This window comes from Beta vulgaris, chromosome 5, assembly GCF_026745355.1.
Source record: "Beta vulgaris subsp. vulgaris cultivar EL10 chromosome 5, EL10.2, whole genome shotgun sequence".
Lineage (NCBI taxonomy): Eukaryota > Viridiplantae > Streptophyta > Magnoliopsida > Caryophyllales > Amaranthaceae > Beta > Beta vulgaris.
This window is the reverse complement of record NC_079206.1, coordinates 49,603,898-49,627,010: the sequence shown is the minus strand read 5'-3', so window position 1 is coordinate 49,627,010 and position 23,113 is coordinate 49,603,898. Positions and strand designations below refer to the sequence as shown.

At 39.2% G+C, this 23,113-nt stretch overlaps 1 long non-coding RNA gene across 1 annotated transcript; it reads right to left on the bottom strand.

Moving 5' to 3' along the window:
* Positions 1-1,165: 1,165 nt before the first annotated feature.
* LOC130591622 (uncharacterized) lies at positions 1,166-20,319 on the bottom strand. Its single transcript, XR_008969533.1, has 2 exons — positions 19,801-20,319; positions 1,166-1,857 (listed from the first exon to the last, which is right to left on the bottom strand). It is a non-coding gene; the product is annotated as an uncharacterized LOC130591622 (long non-coding RNA).
* Between the last annotated feature and the right edge of the window lie 2,794 nt (positions 20,320-23,113).

The window sequence follows — 23,113 nt, the reverse complement described above, 5'->3', positions numbered from 1 at the left end:
TTTATAAACAACCCCTAATTAGGCAATAAATAGCATAACAACTTTCACTATAACGATTCTTTATCAGAAATCCAATAATAAGATACGATTCTTTATCACATGATATGCTTCCTTATGAGGATACCAATAACAATATTCTTATTCAAACACTGAATAAACATTCATTACTTACCTAATATGATTCCTTATCGGAAATCCAATATCAAAACAACTTACTACAATGTGATTACCTATCGAAAACTCAATCTCGAAACAACTTACCATGATATGATTCCTTATCAGGAATCCAATATAAAAAAATAACTTTCATACTTTCAGATAAATTTCTTTTTAACCAGGGGGGAAGAGAACACGGAGGAGACAAATCTTACACTCCAACAGTGGGGCTCGCCACCCAACCATTCGGTTTACTTTTGGCCAACAACTGCGACTAGTCCGGAGTACATTTTCCATTGATTCAATCAGCAGCCATCCACAGGTTTCACATTACTTGATATATCGCCCGATTATTGCCCTACAGATCAATGGGCAGGTTTCCTTGTAGGGACCCTCCCAATGTTCATAGTCCATGGGGAAACTGTTCATGTCACCTTGTCCGTCGGACTTAGACGAGGCTACTTTCCCCTTTGGATCACTTCTCATCATCATTCATATTTAAATCAGATCATTCCTGGATCTCATCCAATAGTTTAATAATTCTTAACAAATTTGTATAACAAACCAAACTAGAAAACTAACTTAGAGAACCATAATCGCTTAACACAACATCCTTACAAGTATTCCAGCACTAGTGGAAAAAACCCCACCTGATGCGTTTAAAACTGGCCTTTCAGATGCGGTTTTGGTCGCATCAGGTGGGGGCTTAGGAGGTCACTAATCATTTCTGATGTGGTCCAAAACCGCATCAGAAAACCATAATCTGATGCGGTTCATGAGGAAAACCGCATCAGTAAATCAAATTTATTGATGCGATTTAACTTTAAAACTGCATCAAATTGCCAAAATTTTGCCCAAAAAAAAGTTACAGACCTGCCACTTGCAGGTCTGCAATCTTTTTCATACCATAAATTTTTGACTGGTTCACTAACGTGGTAGGCAGTCCACTCACAACATCTCAGCTCACTTTCATACCCAGCAATATCACAATAACGATATATATATATAATAATAAAAAACAGATTTGTATAAAAAAATCTTTTATACATAACAATACATATATATACCTCTAAAAATACATACACACTTCTAGTTCAACAATGAAAACAAACGAATATTACAAAAAAAAAACGAAAAAAAATGACAGTAAATGAACGAAAATTGAAAATGACAGTAAAAATCAAGCTAGATCAACCTAAAAAACACAAATAACTGAAAATAAACGAAAATTGAAAAAAACGAATTAAATCTAACTAAAAACATAAATTACTGAAAAAGGAACAAAATTGAAAAAGAAAAATGAACTATGTCTAACTAAAAACATAAATTACAGAAAACGAACGAAAATATAAATAAAAACGAAACGAAAATTGTAAAACAAAAAATCTAACTAGATATGAAATCACAAGAAAATTTGCAAATTTATAAAAACGAAGAGGAGAAGACGAAAATTATAAAAACGAACTAGAATCTGTCGAAGGCCCTGGCGGTGGGGACTGATGAAGACGAGAGATGGAAGAATGAAGTCGAGTTCGTGAAGACGAGAGGTGCAATCGAAGCTCCGAGACGACAACGACGAATTCATGAAGACAAGAGGTGCAATCGAAGCTCTGAGACGACGACGACGAGGACCTCCGAGATGGAAGAGCGACGACGACAAGAAGCTCCGAGATGGAAGAATGCTTGATAGCTGAGCAATTACTATGAGGAGGAAGGAAGGATGAGAAAGAAAAGAGAAACGACGTTAGAGAAGAGAGCGAGATGAGAAGGAGTTTGGGCGAGGAGCGAAAAAATGAGTAGCTTAGGGTTATGGGTGAGGAGCGAAAAATTCAGCGTGTTGGGCCATTATTGTGCTGGGCCCAATTGAGCGAAAAATTCACACAAATCTGATGCGGTCCATCAAACAACATCAGATTTTAAAAAACCACATCGGTTTATTTGATCTGATGCGGTCCACAAGAGGACCGCTTCAGATTGTACTCCCAACTAACTTGTAAACAACCTTACTAGATAAATACCAACAATAATGACAAACGAGAGTTACAAAATCACATACACACAACTCATATTCTTGCTTATAAATAGTTTATACTCTTTTATACTTCATGGTTAGCAATCAAAATTTATCTCAACAATGATAATAATCGTTATCAAGCACCAACAACAGTTTCCATAGGTAGACTCTTAGAATTAACTAAGGAGAGTTAAGCACCACACTTCAAATTCATTAATCAAAGGTTGAATGAAAGCAATTAATTATGGTCCATGTTATACTATTTACTAAATTCTAATTACTAACAATGAGTCCAACTACAAACCATACTCATACTTAGATTGACAAGTCCACCGTTTTTCTAAGGAAAAATTGTTTTAAATAAGTCAACCTTTACGTAGTCTTCCAATTTCAAATCTAACTTTTGATTATTCCTAGTCAAGTCAACTTTGTAGCACCATTAACTTTAATTAGGATAAATGACCGGTAACCTGACAAATTGGTAAATAAAAAAGTTTACCAATTAACCCACCCATTAACTAATAACTCACCCAGTAACCCACCCAAAACTGAAAACCCACCCATTAACCCACAACAACACCATCCCCACCCCACCCACAACAACAACAGCCCAAGCACTCCATCCCCTTCCCCCTTCGAATCCCGCGCCTCCCTCTTCCCCGCCGAAAAATCGGCCCCCCTCCCCCTCCCCCTTCGAATCCCGCGCCTCCCCTCCCCCTCTCCCGCCGGAAAATCGCTTCCCCTCCACCACCCTTCCGACCGCGCCTCCCCCTCCTCACCCCTTCGAATCGAATCACGTGCCTCCCTCTCTCCCACGGCTGCGGGCTGCCGACGAGAGCGAGGGAGGAGGACGGAGACGAGTGCGCCTGCGAGAGTGAGGGAGGGGGAGGCGTGGGGGGGGGGGCTGCGTGGGGATTACGAAGGGCGCTGGTGGACGAGTTGGGGGAGGCCAACTCCTTTCTCGGTCAGAATTATGGAGTCCCCTCCTTTCCCAAAGGTTAAGCTCCCAACCATTGAACCTTTTGATGGAACAACAGATCCAGACAATCATCTATCAGCCTATAAGCATCAATGTATGTCCAAGGGTGGACGATGCTACATGGTGTAAGAATTTCCCAGCTACGTTGAATGGAGTAGCACAGAAATGGTTTAACAATCTGCCGCCTAACTCAGTGAACAATTTCACTGAGCTCAGTATCCTGTTCACTAGTCACTTTGCGGCTAACCCTCAAGAACAAAAAACAAGCATACACTTGGGAAAGGTGATTCAAGGTCCTAAAGAGGCCTTGAGAGGTTATGTGAAGAGATTCAACCTAGAAGCATTGCAGATCCAAGATATGAATGCGGGAGTGGCGTTCGACGCCTTCATATGAGGTTTAAGACCAGGAAGCTTTAAGTTTGATTTGGTCAAGAAGAAAATCACCACTTTGACGGAAGCTTTGAGGGAAGCTGAAGCATTTATTCATGCCACGGAGGTTTGTGCTGAGGCAAAGCAGCCAGAGGAGAAGGGTAGAAGAAGTGGTTTAGCCAAAAAAGAATCCACCCAAGAAAGCTGAAACTTGGGCAATGACTTCTTTGACTACCTCGTCCAAGAGAAGTAGGCGGTCTAAGCCGGCGGCCTCAATTGAACCGATAGAGTTCAACAAAGACCAATATTCCATTCTCATGGAAATAAAAGAGCAGCATGAGCTAAAGGCGCCGGCCGAAATGAAGACGCCCTATCGTAATAGAGACAAAAGCAAGTATTGCCATTTTCACAAGGATTATGGACATAAAACCAATGAATGCAAACATTTGAAGAGAGCACTAGAAGACTTGGCTCGAAAAGTTAAGATGAACAATTACCTACCTTCGTCAGGAAGGAAGTTCCAGAAAAGAGATAACCGTCAAGGAAGAAAGATGGACGGGGATAGCACGGATGATGATGTAGTAATGGTCATCTCTGGAGGATTTGAGGCCAGAGGTCTAACAAATCGCGGCCACAAAAACTATTTAAGGGAACTCAGTCAGGTCATGCTCACTAACCAGGCCGAGTCTGATCCTCTCCCCAAAATAGTGGTTAGCGAGCTGGACCGAGGGAAGATAAGGACGCCGCATGATGATCCCCTAGTGGTGGAGATGAAGATTGCCAACCTCAAGGTTAGGCGAATTCTGATTGATACCGGAAGCTCTACTGATATAATCAGTGCTGATTGTTTGTCTCGGTTGAAGTTTGATAAAAATGACTTGGTCCTGTAAATCATCCTATAATTGGTTTTGGTGGTGGGATCATTGATATGGATGCAAAGGCACTTGCTAATCATGAGCCTATTCACTTGGTCATGGAAACTTTAGGGTTTCAAAACAAGAACAAGAACCAAGTTTTAGCTTGTGTGCTAACATGGAAGCTAGAGGATGGCGTGGATGGAAGTGAAGAGGAGTCCTACTCTGATTAGGATTACTCCTAGCTTGCTACATAGAATCCTAGTAGAATTAGGATTGTTATGTTTATCTTTATGTTTTATGTTTAAGTAGTTAAAAAGATAGAGTTGTTAAAAAGATAAACATGTGACTTGTACATGTTATCTTTAGGAGTCTAATTAGGAGTCCAAAGTAAAGTAGGAGTAGGATAAGTTTATGTTTTCCTAGTTGAATTAGCCTAGGTTGTACCCTATATAAGGGGACGAATTCTTCAATAAACTTACAGATTTTTAGAGTATTTTCTTCTTCTTTAATTGTTTTGCTTATGTGCTTGCAATTGAAAACCATTAATAATTTTCAGGAGTGATTAGTTCTTAGTGTTAAACAACTTAATTTCAGGAGTGATTTTAAGGGTGTTTAAGAGTCTTTAATCAAGGTTCAGGAGTGTTCTTGATTAAATTCATATCTTGGTTCGAGTTTTTTGAGTGTTGGTTCGAAATCTTGGAGGAAATAACTTGATTATTAGACTTCATAGTTTAGTAATCATATCAAGTGGTATCAAGAGCAAAGGTTACACATCCATTGAAGGGTCCGAAATTTTTTCCTAGTAGGGGGAGTATTAGATCTTCAAGAAAGTCTTAAAGATCCAATCTTTTTTCCAAGATTCTTGATTTTTCATAAAGTTTCATCAAAGTACTACAATATTATTAGTGATTGGTGAAAGAAAAGGATCCAAGATCCATAAAAACATCAAAGAAGTTGTAGGAGGTGCTTGGAGAAACCTAGCTATGTCCGAATTACATGACCTAGCTAAGGCTATGAAGGAGATGAATGCACGCCTAGAATCTATGGCAGTGAGCATCAACAAGAAGGATGCACAAGTGGATGCTATGGCAGACATCATCAACAAGAGGCTAAACCCTAATAGTGTTTCATACATAGGCGCACACTCGGAGGATGAAAGGGATGAAGCTGAATCACGCCCACCAAAAGAGACCTCATATTCTAGATGATAAAGGGTTGAAGCTTGAGGATTACATAGGTGAGGGAAAACCTGAGGACTTATTAGAGTGGATTCGCCAACTAGAGAAGGTAAGTGAGTATAGGGGTTTTGATGATCGAAAGAAATTCAAGGTTGCTGCTATAAGGCTCACCAAGTATGCTGGGATTTGGCTTGTAGGCTTGCACGCACAAAGAGCCAAGAAAAACAAACCTAAGCTATGTAGTTGGGAGAAGTTGAAAGGGAAGCTTAAAGACAAGTTCTTGCCAGATGATTATGAACAAAGGCAATTCATAAGGCTTACATCAATGAGCCAAGGTAGCCAAAGTGTACATGAATACACTATGGAGTTTGAAAAACTAGGTCTCATATGTGACATAGTGGAGAAAGATAAGCACAAAACAGCAAGGTACATTAAAGGGTTGAATAGAAGCATAGCTAAGAGAGTTGAAGTTTCTTCCTACCATACTTTTGAGGATGTAACCAAGCTAGCTATGAAGTTTGAAGAACATGACAAGGAAGAACGACCTAAAGGAGCATACACACCTAGTTATGATCCTAACTCAAAAGGTAAAGCTACTACTTCCGATACTAAATGGTCCGAAAACCCTAAGCCTAGTTTTCCACCTAAGGAAGACACTAACATAGAGAAAACTAAAGTGGCCGTACCTAAGGAGAAATTTCAAGAATTGAGAAAGTGTTGTAAGTGTCAAGGGAGAGGACACATAGCAAGTAATTGTCCTACAAAGAAAGCTCTCACAATGAGGCAATACCTAGACTTGCAAAAACAGGAAGAGAGGTATGAATTCATCCCTGAAGAGGAGCAAAGCATGGAGGAGAATGATGAAGAAGAGGATGCTTTTGCAGAAAATGATTCAAGACTTCTTGGAGTCATTAGGCGCACCTTACATGTGGATCACACACCTAATATGGCTCAAAGGGAGAATCTTTTCCATACTAGATGCAAAGTAGGTGAGTATACTTGTAATGTCATAATAGATAGTGGTTCTTGCACTAATGTTATTGCAGATCAAGTGGTGTCTAAACTCAATCTAATCACAAGGGCACACCCTAAACCCTACAAAATGAGTTGGTTAGATGATAGCACTGGAATGAGAGTGAAGAAACAAGAACTTATTTCATTCTCAATTGGAAGCTATAAGGATGATCTATGGTGTGATGTTTTACCTATGAGTGCATGCCATCTTCTACTTGGAAGACCATGGCAATTTGATAGGAAGGTTATTCATGAAGGGGACACCAATGTCTATTATGTATTGGTTGGCTCAAAACGGGTTAGATTACATCCTCTAAACCCTACTCAAGTGGCGCCTAAGCAACCACCTAAAGCACCAAGTTTGTTCCTAAATGCTAAGGAGTTCGAACATGAAATAGAAAAAGGAGGTTGTGCTTATGCTTTGGTTGTGAAGCAGGTGAGTACAAGTATTAAGGTACATAACAATGATCAATTAGAAACTTTGATGCATGAATTCAAAGAAGTTTTTCCAGAAGAGTTACCACAAGGCCTTGCACCTTTAAGAGGAATAGAACATGCAATTGATCTTGTTCCAGGCGCACCATTACCAAACAAGCCTGCTTATAGATGTGATCCAGGGGCTTCTAAAGAGTTGCAACGCCAAATAGAAGAGTTAATTGAAAGAGGCTATGTAAGGGAAAGCATGAGTCCATGTGTTGTGCCAGCTTTGTTAGTTCCTAAGAAAGATGGACCATTTGAGGTTGTTGGAGTCATTGGAGATAGTGCTTATAAGATTGATTTACCAGATGAGTATGGAAATGTAAGTGCTACTTTCAATGTGGGTGATCTATCTCCTTACTATGATGATGAGAATTTGAGGGCAAATTCTTTTGTGGAGGGGGAGAATGATATGGATGCAAAGGCACTTGCTAATCATGAGCCTATTAACTTGGTCATGGAAACTTTAGGGTTTCAAAACAAGAACAAGAACCAAGTTTTAGCTTGTGTGCTAACATGGAAGCTAGAGGATGGCGTGGATGGAAGTGAAGAGGAGTCCTACTCTGATTAGGATTACTCCTAGCTTACTACATAGAATCCTAGTAGAATTAGGATTGTTATGTTTATCTTATTATTTATGTTTAAGTAGTTAAAAAGATAGAGTTGTTAAAAAGATAAACATGTGACTTGTACATGTTATCTTTAGGAGTCTAATTAGGAGTCCAAAGTAAAGTAGGAGTAGGATAAGTTTATGTTTTCCTAGTTGAATTAGCCTAGGTTGTACCCTATATAAGGGGGACGAATTCTTCAATAAACTTACAGATTTTTAGAGTATTTTCTTTCTTCTTTAATTGTTTTGCTTATGTGCTTGCAATTGAAAACCATTAATAACTTTTCAGGAGTGATTAGTTCTTAGTGTTAAACAACTTAATTTCAGGAGTGATTTTAAGGGTGTTTAAGAGTCTTTAATCAAGGTTCAGAAGTGTTCTTGATTAAATTCATATCTTGGTTCGAATTCTTTGAGTGTTGGTTCGAAATCTTGGAGGAAATAACTTGATTATTAGAACTCATATCAGAAATCATCTCATCCCATGGGGACCGTCACTCTGCCCGTCAGGGTGGGAGAGAAAGATGCTGCAAGGACGCTCTTTGTGAAATTTTTGGTAGTACGAGACTTGACAGCTTATAATGTCATTCTCGGACGATCGACCTTAAATCACATCAAGGCTGTTATTGTGACCCACTTAATGCTAATGAAGTTTGAGTGTGATGGGGGGAAGATTGGATCTCTCTATGGAGATCAGCAAGCTGCTAGAGAATGCTACCTCACCACTCTTAAACCATCATCATGGAAAGAGAAGGCAGAGCATCCAAAGGTCCGGGAGAATGATTCGGCCGAGAAGGTAAAAGGTCAGATTGTTGAGCTAAAGCAAGAAGTTGAGAAGGTTCAAGAGATACCTCTCCTTGAGAGCAAGCCGTCCATGCTCTTGCCCAGCAAGAAGAGAAAGTGCTTGGCTATTAAAGAAGAAAAGCATTCATCTGAGGAGGTTATGGCTATAATGAGTCTGGGACTAGAACGCCCGGAGCCGGTAGAAAGTCTGGTAGAAATTTGTTTAAGGCCAGATCGTATAGAAAGAACATTGAAGATTGGGTCCATCATGAATTCTGAGATCCAGGACGCCTTGATCAAGCTGTTGAGAGAATTTGAAGATGTTTTTGCCTATACCGTAGAGGAAATGACTAGGATAGATCCTGAGGTGGCGGTGCATAAGATAAACATTGAGCCGGGGCAGAAGCCTATTCGGCAGAAGAAGAGGCACCTAGGGCCGGCCAGAAATAAGGCCGTTGATGAAGAAGTTCAAAAGTTGCTCAAATCTAAATTCATTCGTGAAACTCATTATCCATATTGGGTAGCCAATGTTGTGATGGTTCCGAAGCCGAATGGCACATGGAGGATGTGCATTGATTACACGGAGTTAAACAAGGCTTGTCCTAAGGACAGCTTTCCGTTGCCCAAGATCGATCGTCTAGTGGATTCTACAGCAGGTCATGCATTGCTGAGTTTCATGGACGCTTACTCCGGCTTCCACCAGATTCCCATGTGGCCGGATGACCAAGATAAAACCTCCTTCATTACAGAGAAAGGGCAGTATGGATGGCTCAGAATGCCTTTCGGCCTGAGAAATGCACCGGCCACTTTCCAAAGGCTTATCAACACGGTGTTTCAACCGCAACTTGGGAGAAATATGGAAGCTTATATCGATGATATGATCGTCAAAAAAGAAAAGGATCATCTGGACGATTTGAGGGAAACTTTCCTCACTTTGAGGAAGTACAAGTTGAAGCTCAATCCGCAGAAATACGTATTCGGCGTAGTAGCTGGAAAATTTCTGGGTTTCTTGGTTGATTAGAGAGGGATTGAGGCTAATCCCGACAAAATTCAGGCTATCATGAATATGACTTCGCCGTCCAAAGTCAAAGAAGTTCAGTGGCTGACGGGCTGTTTGGCTACTCTTGGAGTTTCTTTCGAAATCAGGGACAAATGTCACCATTTCTTTGCAACTATTAAAAAGAATGCCAAGTTTGAATGGACAGAAAAGGCTGAGGTAGCGCTTCAGCAAGTTAAAGATCATCTTCGGCAGCTGCCTAGATTGATCAGTCCGGCCGAGGGAGAAAAATTGTACGTTTACCTGGCCGTGTCTCCATTCGCGGTAAGCGATGTTCTCTTAGCTGAGAGAGACTCGGTGCAAATACCCGTCTATTTTGTGAGCCATGTATTGAAAGACGCGGAGAGCAGGTATTCGTCCATTGAGAAGTTCGGCCTGGCTCTATTGATGGCCAGCCGGAAGTTAAGGCCTTACTTCTTAGCCCATAACATTCTTGTTTATATGATCACCGTGAGGCAAGTGTTGCATAAGATGGATGCATCTGGCCGAATGTTGAAATGGGTCGTCGAGCTCAATATGTTTGACTTAACATTCGAGCCTCAAAAGGCAATCAAAGGGAAAGCTTTAGCTGATTTCATTGTAGAGTTTACCCGGCCTATAGTAGAAAGTGTCCATGACCCAGCAGAGGGAAAGCGTCATTGGACCCTTATGGTGGATTCCTCAACTGCAAACGGATGTGGGGCAGGGATCATCTTTCAATCGCCAGAAAGAGACAAGTTTGAATATGCAATGAAGTTTAAATTCCAGGCTTCCAACAATGAGGCAGAGTATGAAGCTCTCTTAGCCGACATAAAAATGTGCAAAGCGGCTGGAGCCTGGAGATTGAGGCTAAACAATATCTCTGCTGGTCGTCAGTCAAGTAAACGGTGACTTTGAGTGCAAAGAAGCGTCCATGAGTAAATATATGAACTTGGTTAAGGAGGAGGTCAAGTCTTTGAAGAGGCTCGTCCTAGATCAAGTGCCTAGATCTAAAAAATCATCAGGCCGATGCTCTTTCTAAGCTAGCCAGTTCGGCTGAAGGGGATGTTCCTAGAACAGTCTTCTGGGAGGTCAAGGCAGCTAAGAGTATTGAGGCCGAGGAAGTACTAATTCTCAGCCGAGAAAATGAGTGGATGAGCCCCATCATTGATTTTAAGAAGACTGGCTGGTTGCCTCTTGATCCTATAGAAGCTAAGTATGTAAAAGCAAGGGACAAGTGGTTTGAATTGTGGAATGAGACTCTATACAAAAAATCCTACAACCGGCCTCTTCTCAAGTGCATCAGCAGAAAGGAGGGATTGGACGTGTTAAAGGAGCTGCATGAAGGAGCTTGTGCTTCCCACAATGGAGGAAGGGCATTAGGAGAAAAGGCTCTGAGGACTGGCTACTTTTGGCCGACCTTGAAAGAGGACGCCTTACTATACGCAAAGAAATGTGATAGTTGCCAGAAGCATGGCAACATCCATCAGAAGCCGTCCAACTACTTAACTCCAATCCTGTTCCCTCTTACCTTTGCTAAATGGGGGATGGATATTCTTGGTCCCTTCCCTATTGCTGCCGGCCAGAAGAAGTTTGTAATAGTAGATGTGGACTACTTTACAAAATGGGTTGAAGCTGAAGCATTAAGAGGCATTACCACCAATGACGTCAAAGAGTTCATCTGGAAGAACCTGATTACAAGGTTTGGTATGCCCCAGTCGATCGTCTTTTACAATGGGCCACAATTTGAAACACCCAAGCTCCGTCAATGGTTGGCTGATCAAGGAATCAAAGCTCACTTTGCTGCAGTTGCTCATCCACAGGCTAATGGGCAAGTTGAGGCTTTTAACAAAATTTTGTCGGTCGGGATTAAAAAGAAGTTAGATAATGCAAAGGGGCTATGGGTGGAAGAATTGCAGCTGGTCTTATGGTCAATAAGGACAACGACCAAGAACTCCACAGGAGAAACTCCTTTCCATGATGGTCTATGGCTCTGAGGCCGTCCTTCCTATTGAGGTTGAAGAACCCACCTTAAGGGTGATGATGTACTCAGAAGATGCTAACTGGGCAGCTCTTCGGACGGCTTTGGACTTAGTTCCCGAAGTCAGGGGCAATGCATTGCTGAGAATGCAGCTATACAAGTTGAAATGGCAAGGGAGTTCAACAAAAGAGTTGCAAGGCGTCCATTGAAGTTGGAGACCTCGTCTTGAGAAAATGGAAGCGGTCGGCCGAGCCAAAGAGCTAGGAAAGCTCACCCCTAACTGGGAAGGACCCTACAAATAATCGAAGTAGTTCAGAATGGCACCTTTTGTCTGGAAGGCATGGACGGACGTCCCATTCCTAGGACGTGGAATTCTGATACTTTGGAGAAATACTTTGTTTAGGGCACCTTGACAAATTGTAATTCTCTTAATGTATTACAATGAAAAAGTAGAATGTATACATGTACCTTGACTATCCGTCAAGCACAATTCATATAATACAGCTCTACTTCTCTATGACTCTGTTTGATTTATTTGCTTAAGTTATATACTAATCGTCTAAAGCTAACATACATGGCAGAGCAGCAAATGAAAGTGCACCTTCTATTAGGAGATTGGTTGAAATGTTATCGTCCTAAAAAGGATAATTACATACATTGGCCGCTTGTTTGCTTAAAGAGTTTAAACATCTCCTAAACAAGGTCGGTGGAATTAGGACGCCTAGTAAAGGTATCCTACCTTCCGTCCAAAAGCCACAAACTTAGAAATAACAACCTTAGTAAAGGAACAAGTTATTTCATAATTTAACAAAGATGGACGAGTTGCAATCACTCTTATAAAACGTCCAAGTTATTTAAAAATTTTGACTTTTTCACCTTCTTGAACAGAGGAAGGTTATCAAAAACTTCTCGTCCAAGAAGGGGGGCATATAGGGGCATAATTTAGAAATAACTAAGTCTTTTTCCAATGACGAACGTTTGGCCGAGTTTTTGGCCGAACAAATTATTAACTTAGCAGTTTTGAACTCACAAGTTTTTGGCTGAGTTCTTGGCCGAACAACTTATTAACTTTAGTTTTTCCTTGGGCATCTGGTGAACGTCCAGAAAAGAACTAAAGGTTCAGGCAAAGTATGTTATGACGAATTGCTTTCATACTTGCATTAAAGTATAGGATATTGAGTATAGTCTTAATACGCTCGGCCAGAGTAGCTGGAGGGTTCGTCTAAAGAATGACAAGACGAACTATTTTGATACTTGGCAGAAATATTAAATCATGAAACAAGGCGTCTTATGCAGTAAAGTATAAAGCAATAGAGATTGAAAAAGATCATTTTCCATAAATGAAGAAAGGATTACAAGCTAGTCTAAGGCAAAAGTACAAAAGAGTACAAGTACAAGTGGCTCGCGGCCAAAATAAAGCATGAGAAAAGCTAAGCGGCAGGAGGAGTTTCATTCCCTTCGTCCTGGGCCTCAACATCATCTTCTTCATCTTCGTCATCTAAAGATTCCTGGAAGATGGGGGGTTCTTCCCCTTTGATGTTGGCTTTGTGCAGGGTTTCTTGGAATTCCAGCCGGCGGACATATCGGGGGATATCCTCCTCCTCGGCCATCATTCCGAAGGCCTGCACAGCCCAGTCCTTCGAAGTGTCTATGACGGTGTTCATAGCCTCCTTGGCTGCATCAACTGTGGTCGTGACTTCGGCTCGGAGGGCTTGGTTTTTAACCTTAAGGACAAGGTTCTCTCGGTAAAACTCGGCAGCCATGGTCATGACCGAGTTTCTCTCGTCCATAAGGAAACGTTCCAAGGACGCTCTCTCGTCCAGCATTTCGGTCAGCCGAAGGAGATAAGTTTTATTTTGGGACTCAAGGTCGGCTGATCGTTTTTCCCAAGCTATCTTGGATTGCTGGTGCAACACCTCCTGCTCGGCCATTGAGAACTGAGCATGGTCGGCAGCCGCTGTCACGTCCTGGACGAGCTTCTTGTTTTCTTTACTAAGCTCCCTTGCCCAGTCTTCGGTTATGATGCTGCGAGCAAAGAGCTGGAATAAGGAGAAAAGCAAAAGAGTTACGACGAATGCTATAAAAATATATATATATATATATATATATATATATATACAAGTATAGAAATTAAAACGTCCAAGGAAAAAATTTACCTCTGCAGCCAGCTGAGACATGTAGCCAACATGCCCTGATGAGGCTCCCCTTAAACCCTTGATGTAAGGTTCAGGAAAGCACTTGAAAAGCTCCAGCTTGAGCTTCTCGCGGTCAGCCGATGACATCTTCCCAAAGGCTGCGGAAGATTCATCGTCTGAAAGGATGGGAGAGCTGTCAAGGGCTGGTCCCTTCCCTTTATCTGAAAGATTAGACTCGTCAATATTTCTAATTGGAATAACCACGACATGTTTGTTGGACAGACTCATCGGACGCCCGCCAACCCGCAGTGTTCTAACTATATTTGAGTAATAGGACTCACCAGAAGAACGGGAGGCCGTCCTATAAGCCTCCGGCATCTGCCCTACCAGTTTGGCGACTGGCCCAGAAAAAGCAGATCCGTCCAAAGCCGTGTCCGGCTGAGTAGGATTGTCCTCGGATCCGTCCACTGGAGCAACCGTCTCAGGCTGCTCTGAATGATGGGTGTAAGTAACCATAGCCCTCTCCCCGACGGCTGGAGGAGAATCCTTGGCGGGGATGACTATCTCGACCTTGGGGAGCGGCCGAGAAGGCTTCTTCTTCTTGGCTGTAAAGCCTTTGGATTTTTTGGGTGGAGGAGCGTCACCCGTTGCGACTGGCCTCTTCTTAGACGCCGTTTTCTTCGCCAACGCTTTGGACGTTGGGGCATTTTTCTGAAAAAAGAAACCAAGGAAAAAAGTTTAAGCTGGAACTCGTCCTGAGGTTACCTTATGATGCTCCCTCTTAAAGAACCAAGGCGTCCAAATATTATTTGGACGATCTGCTCTTCTAGGAAGCAAATCGTCCAGGATGGATTCAAGACGGTTTCCTTTTCGAAGAGGCAAGGCGTCCGAGACCCAGTCAGGACGGTCTGCTCTTCGAAGAAGCAAAACGTCTAGGATGGATTCAAGACGGTTTGCTCTTCGAAGAGGCAAGGCGTCCAGGACCCAGTCAGGACGATCTGCTCTTTGAAGAAGCAACACGTCAAGGATGGATTTAAGACGGTTTGCCCTTCGAAGAGGCAAAGCGTCCAGGACCCAGTCAGGACGGTTTGCTCTTCGAGGAGGCAAAGAGTCCAGAATGGATTCAGGACGGTTTCCTCTTCGTAGAAGCAAGACGTCCAGAAGAATCTAATGACGCTTTACTCCCAAAGGAGTGAACTCGTCCAAATAAAAAAAAAAAAAAAGAGAAAAGAAGAAAGTTTGTACCAGTGTGTCGGCTCTTTTTTCAGCACTAGTTTTGCTGAACTCCTTCCAGAGGGAGTCGGTGAACTTTGACGCGCTCATATCTCCTTTCCAAGACTTTCTTAGCTTTGCCTTGGCCGAATCTGCATAAGAAGAGAAAGCAGGGTGAGATTCTCAAATTCATGACGAAGGGGTTTACTTAGAGTTTTAAAGAAATCGTCATTGTAAAACATCTCCTTGAAAGGAATCCAATTGGACGGACCTATAAAGGAGACGTCATCGATGGAATACTCTGAAATTCTAAAGTATTCCATCAGGTGCTCAGCCGAGCTGTTCTCCAGCTCCAGAAAGGACGCTGTTCGTCCTGTGTAGGTAGCGCTCTGGCTAGTATAGCGATACCGTCTGGCTACCGCCTCGTTTGGAGCTTGGACGAACAGGAACTCGGCCTTCCAAGCATGCATCTTTGACGTTTTGTCCCAGGACGTCATAAAGCCTTGCCGATTGCAAACGCTCACCCAAGCCCCATTAACAGTTTTGGGGACCTTGGAGACGTAGTACATCTGTGAGAAGGCCGCCATAGATGGCTCGACGCCTTTAAGCTCACAGACGGCTATAAAAGTTAAAATATTTTGCCATGAATTGGGGGCAAGCTGATTGAGTCCTATGTTGTAGTAATAAAGAAGCCTAGTGATGAAGGGATGAAGTGGAAAGCAAAGTCCGGCATCTAAGGCCAGACGATAAACCGCAAAATGGCCAGCAGGAGCACTAAGTATAGTGTCCTCCCGGCCAGGAAGAACAAGCCGATACCCCGGCATGGGTATGGCTGAAGAAAGGTGGTATAGATGGCGAGCTACTCGTCCTAACCAACCACTTTCGGTCAGGATGTATCTAGGGTCCGACAAGGGGCCAAGACGCCGCCTTATCTCAGAAGAGGTAGTGGATGGCTCGTCTGAGTCGCTACCAGCAGCAGAAGAGCTTTCGGCCTCATTCGACTCATCTGAGGCCACCCTTAGATTTGACAGGTTAGGCTCTGGGGAGCCTTGAACTTCAGACTCCTCCTGGACGAGGTCAGGAGACGTGTTTTGATTGGCAGGACGAGCGCTCTGGATCTCTCGCTCTCCATCAGCGGGAATCCATCCAGTTGATTCCTCTCTTTCTGAACTAGAGGCCGGCATGTTAACGCCTCTTCTGATACGAGTCGTCTACTTGACGCGCGCCAGATTACCCTGCACAGGTAAAGACTGGGTCGTCTGACTTTGCCGCCCATGGCTAAAGAAATAGAATGCATGTCCGGCCGAGATAGGTCCAACTCTAGAAGATGCCGAGGAAGTCAGGCCCTCCGTTCTAGGGTTAGCACCAACCCTTGAGCGGCCGGGATTGTTTGATGAAGAGGACGAATCCATTTTCTTAAAATATGCTTGAAAATATAAAGGAAATGAATGAAGAAATACCTGTAGATGAAAGCTCGGACGAATGTCAAGGGCGAGTTGAAATCTCGGACGAGCGGAGTAGCAGTTTGCAAGAACTTGGACGGGAGTAGTTTCTCTCTCTAAAAGCTCAGTAAAAATTGCGGAGTCTCTCTCTCTAGAAAATTTCTCAGCAATGTTAAAATGATTCCAAAAACGACAAGGTCACATATTTATAGAGGGGTGAAAATGACCCCCCCATCCGGTAAAAATAACCGTTGCTTCTGAGAGTTGACCTGTGGAGACCGGCAAAATGGCGCCTCTTTTTTGAAAAAGAGAGAGGCAGTTCCAGGTCGGTTAAAAGAGGAAGATTAACCGTCTTGGCGCCTAGGAAATAATAACTCCCTCTTTTAAGGGGCAAATGTTGTAGACTAAAAATCAATGGCTACCCTCATGGCACGTGGCGCTATCTCAGTCCTGCATGTGGCATTCGTTTAGGCCAAGGAAATTACAAAGGCCTGCAGGTTCTGTGGGCTAAAGTACACCTTTCTGAGGAAAAGGTGTACTGAAAAGCTCCCTTATGGCCCTAAAATTGTACTTAGGCCCACTGAAGTAAAGCCTGATTCAGCTAAATGGTAAAATGTACTAACCAATCAGTGCTTGCCACGTGTCCTGATATTACTGCCTGACCAATCAGATGCTCCCAAATTAGGGTGACATCAAGGTACAATAATCATTTCAAACAGTATAAATAGTCCTTGATTTCAGGGTGAAAGGTACGTTTTTCAGAGCATAGTACTGTTATTCTGCCATAAATTCTTCTCTCTCTCTCTACTTTCTCTCTCTAAAAGTTCCTTCCCATCCCTGTTATCTGACTTAAGCATCGGAGGGGAAAATACCACCCAAACCTCCAGGGTGGGTCCCTTTTTTACAGGTTGCTGGTTAGAAGTTTGCATCGGGATTTGAGCCAATCATTGTTACGCAAGTCTCCAGTTTCAGAACCTATCATTGGGAATTGTGATATTTAATTACTAGTTTTACGTTACGTAACACGTACCAACTTATTTATTTGAACTCACGTACCAACTTATTTTAGCGAACTCGAGTCAAATAGTCCAGCTTTATTATATTATTCCATTTATATTTGCCGAACTAAAATACTTTATTAATTACATCTTCACTAATCTAATAATTCATAGTCAGGTAAACTAACTCCCATACTCTTCATATTACTAATAGTAATTAGTTAAACCTCTCTTTGACTTCATGTGAAATACCTAATTAAGATAATCAAATGTTAAAGTCTAATTCTTATAATACTCAATTAGTTGAACAATTTCAACCAGATTATAAACTCTTTTAGAAACTAATTTTTATAGCTCATCACTACATTTTTAGTATAATCTTTCATGTAATTAAAACAACTTTGTAGAATTATACTTATCAATTTGAGAATATTCTAGTACTAATTCAGACATTATTATAAGTTTAGCAAATTATTCACATATTACTATAACATTTTATAATTCAATTCAGTGATTCACCCCGCTAATTTTAATAAATACCAATGTCCATTCCACAAGATTTAGAAAAGCTAACTTAACTAAGTTTCTTAATACAATAAGGGTGTGTTCTATTCAACTTATTGGCCCTTAACTTATTGGACCTTATCTGAACTGAACCTATTGAACCTGAATTGAACTTATTGGAACTTATTAAACCTGATTGGACCTGATTCAACTTATTGGACCTGATTGAAACTTATTGGACCTTATTAGAACTTATTGACCTTATTGAAACTTATTAGACCTTATTGGCCCTGATTGAAACTTATTAGACCTTATTGGACCTGATTGAAACTTATTAGACCTTATTAGACCTGATTGAAACTTATTTGACCTTATTAGACAAAAAAAAAATTGACTATTAGTAATATAAATATTACCCCTAAGGTAAATACTACCCCTTAAAACTTATTATGAAGTAATAATTAATAAAATTCATCCTTTAAAAAAATAATTATTATTAATTATCGCTTATGATAATTAATTTAACAAAAAAAATTTTACTATCTATATACTCCCTCCGTTTCCTAAAGATCTTCCCACTTACTGTTCCTACAGATACCAAGAAAAATCAAGTTGTATGGGGCATGGTGTGAGTAACGTAGGAGAGAGAAAGGGGTTAAGATAAATAAACAAATAAAAAGGGGTTAAAGTAGGAGAGAGAGAAAGGGAGTAAAATTGAATTAATAATGTAATGGTGGACCATATGATAGTGACATGAGAGGGTAAATAGGGAAATTTATTTTGCCAAATAAGGAATAAAGCAAAAGAGGAAAGATCTTTTGGAAACACCCTTAAACGGAAAGAGGAAAGATTTTTAGGAAACGAAGGGAGTATTTAACATATTATCTCTAGTTATTTAAAGACGAATTGCAAAATATTGTAATTATTATTATTATTATTATTATTATTATTAACCTTAATTATTTGACCATGATTATAATATTATTTAATAGCAATATGATAATCAAATAATAGACAATAATACAAGTATAATACTATACATTGTGGTACTTTAATAAAAAAATTCTAATAATAACATAATCAGCTAATAGTAATATGAATAATAAAATAATAGACATAATACAAATAAATAATAAAATAATAGACATAATACAAATAAATAATAAAATAATAGACACTAATACAAGTATAATACTATGTAATCATTGTGGTACTTTTATTAAAATTCTAATAATAACATAATCAGCTAATAGTGATATGAAATTATGAATAACAAAAAAATGGACAATAATACAAATGTTTATTAAACATTGACTATTTGGACCTTATTGGACCTTATTAGACCTGATTAGAACTTATTGGACCTTATTAGACCTGATTGGAACTTATTGCACCTGATTGAAACTTATTGCACCAGATTGGAACTTATTGGACCTTATTAGACCTTATTGGAACTTATTGCCTTTATTAGACCTTATTGCAACTTATCTGAACTTATCTGAACTTATTGGACCTGAAACTTAATTTTTTAAGTTGAACAGAACGCACCCTAAGCCATCCACTAATTTAAACTACAATATATAACTGAAATTAATTCAATTAGATAAAGAACTATTTCATATAACTCCTTCCATTTAAGCTGACCCAATAATTTATACTAAACACAGAAATCCTGTTCAACTCATTAATTGATTTCAACTATAACAAAATAGAATTATAATTTGATTTAACACTACTAAGAACCAAAAGATTCTTGTGTTGCTGGAATTTAAAACAACATTAACAACACTACTCCAGCACCACCACCACAACTTCAACAGTACAACAACAACATCGACAACACAACAACAACAACGACAACGTAACAAAAACAGCGCAATAACAATAACACAACTGCCACAACAACGAGAACATATCAACAAGACAACAATACCGTTGGTTCTTTTAAATTTAAACAAATAACAATTCAACATATATATTCAAATAATCAACCATCGAACACTTCATAATCAAAACCCAATTTTATAACTTTGATGGAATATAAATTCAATTCGAAAGAGAAACTGGAATGGTTAGTACCTTTTGGTACTCGACAAACCACCCATGCACAACGTCGGCGTTGACAGCGGCATCAGGCGCAAGGCGGGTGAAGCAAACCTATAACAGCAGCAGCGCGAGCAAGAACAGGGGAGGGGGAAATCGACCAGCGGCAACACCACCGACCATAAACAACAACAGCACGACGACCGATGAGGGACGACGAACAACAGCGGCAGAGGACAACAACAACAACGACAAGAGATGAGGGAGAAGGAGTAGCATCGACCAACAACATCGGACACACAACAGATGAGAGAGAAAGAGTGTTTTGAGGGAGGAGAGAAATGAAACGACAACGAGGAAGCAAAGCTCCGGCGAGCTTAGGGAACGCCGGTGAGAGAGAGCGGAAGTTGATGTCGGGAAGAGTGAGACATCGAGGGGTCTGGGTTTCGGGTTTTGGGGTTTCACAGACAATAACCAGAGTTTCAGAGGGGTTTGAGGTAGTTCGGTTTACAAACCGACAATGGGTGGGGTTTTGAGATTTTCTTTTGGTTTTAGTTTTAGTTCCCACAAAAGAAAACTTTAAGGGTTTTTCTACATAATACCCTTGTGTTTTACGAAATTCTATGTTGTACCCGATGTTTTTAAAATTTCAACGTTGTACCCCTAACATTTCTTAATGTTACCCACAATACCCTTATACACGATATCAAACAATAGATTTTGGGACTTTCTTACCTTGTGGGAATAGAGTAGGATGTTTTAGCCTTGTTAGTTGACTGAGGTTTGGGATATGATCTGATAAATTGAAAACTAAGTGACTTTTGGAGTAGGATTTACTATTAGTAAGGGTATTTTGTGTGACATTTAGAAAGTTTAGGGGTACAATGTGGAGGGTTAAAAAAGGCTGCGTACAACGTAGAATTTCGAAAAATACAGGGGCACTACGTAGAAAATCCCAAACTTTAAAACATTGAAGATATAAGTTTCCTTCTTAGCCAAACACTACTCAGCACATTTGATATTAATAAAAACCCAAAATATATTTATTAATAATAACTTCATAAAATTAATGAAAATTTGCCAAAAAAAAACCTTTAAAACATTCAGTTTTGCGAAAAAAAACTTTATAAAGCATTCTTTGCGAGAAAAAACCAAAAAGTAAATTATTTTTGTAAGATGAAACCTAAACTCATTTTCCAGTGTTGACCAAAGATTTTTTGACGTTGACCACAGATTTTCTGACGTTGACCACTTCTATTTCCCTTCGTCCTCCCTAATCACCACGTAGCCAAAGTATATGTCATTATACTCTTATTTCTATATCTGCTTTTTCGATATATAAATTTTATATTTGTTAATATTTGATTGAATATTGTAGCTAAATCTACTATTAAATGGTATCCCAATAAATTGGTATGACTAACAATAGCTAGCACAGTTTTATCATGAATAATACGCGAATGATACTTGGAGAAATACAGTAGAGGGTAATAATTTAATATGCAGAATAAGAAGAATAGAGAAAAACAAGACTTTTAATATAGCACATAAACGCTAACACATATTATTAAAATAAAATTAGATGGAAAATGGAAGATGGAAAAGCCAAAAAAAGATCATAATGATGGCATCATGAATAAAATTAATTAAATATAAAACTAACCTATAAAATTATTCGAAAATACTATACATTCAAGAGAAAACAAAATACCTCTTCATTAATCATGGCCATATCAAGACTTATTAAACTTCTCCCTATTTTATGATCCATGATCTCAAACACTCTAGAAATACACACCTTGATTTCCCAATTAGTTGTATTAGAATTAAGTTCACGGAGAAAAGAATAAGATATGACATATATATATATATATATATATATTTATATATTATATATATATATATATATATATATATATATATATATATATATATATATATATATATATATATGGAAAAGACAAACATAAATAATAATGTATACAATTCATATTATAAGAACAAAATAATTATTCAATTGCATAACATTACTGCAATGTCCTTGACAAACTTTCATTTGATTCTTCATGAAATGGCACTATGGTATGCTATGGGTTCAAAATTTTTAGATATGTATTTTTTTACTTTTATATAACTCATTTTTAAAAGTATGATTTTGAAAGTTATAATTGTTATTGTCACATATAATACACTATTTTTATAGTTAAATTTAATTTTATTTAAAATAAACAATGAATGATACGTTATTGTTAATTTAAATAAAGAAATTTTTCATAAGCTGTAAAACTATATTTTATATGGAAGTTATTTGGAATCATATTTTGAGTACTCTCCAATGGTTAACAAATGTATAATATTGCAAATGTGTAGAAAAGTTATATTCAATTTATATAGTATAATAGCTTAGGTTGTGTATATAAATCGTATTGTAATCTTATCGAAAACACCTCTTCTATGTATTTATATCTATGTTGAAAACTATTTTTTTAGAAGAAATTAAAAATCACAAAGAAATAATGATATGGCATGCTTAGATGTAGCTCTATATAATATTCTAAGATAGTTTTTTAAAATCGAACTCAAAATTTTTCATCATCTAAAACTCTAATATATTTGTAACTTTATCGCCATAGATTCTAGTTTTTGTAATAATAACAAAGTTTCCTTAATAAACTGTGTTGCAATACTAAATTGTTAACATTCAATTGAGTAAGGCTAAAATTTTGAATGATAATATGTTTAATCCTGAAAATTAGACCTATAATTTAATATTATAATCACATATAGTACACTTATGGCTATTATTATATTTATCTAATAGGAAAATTAAATAATGTTTTACCATTCATCTAATTAATTAAATATATTTTCATGAGTTGTAAAACTGTATTGTCATTATATTGTGAAGAATATTTCAAGCACTCTACAATGGCAAAAAATTAAAATGTTTTAAATTATGAAAATAAGTTATATTCAATTTACATAATGTAATAATTTAGGTTTATTCAAAATAAAACTCTAATTTTCCCTTTCCAAAATTTCTTTTGTATTTAAATATATGTAGAGCTATATTTCTTCAAAATTTAAAATCAAACTTAAGAGACAACACCGATCAAGTGGCAGACTCCAAGACCCCCACTAAGCTAGCGGGAGGAGAGAACAAAAAAGAGGATCAATTCACTAAGATCTAACAGTCAACCCAGCCCTGAAGAGAATGCGAGTATCGGCAGAGACGGTATCCTTAAGAAATCCCCCTTTCTCCATTGCCATCCTCCAAGAGCCCGTGGAGAAGATCAAAATGCCGACATGTAAGTATGACAGCAAGACAGACCTAGAGGATCAAATCTCG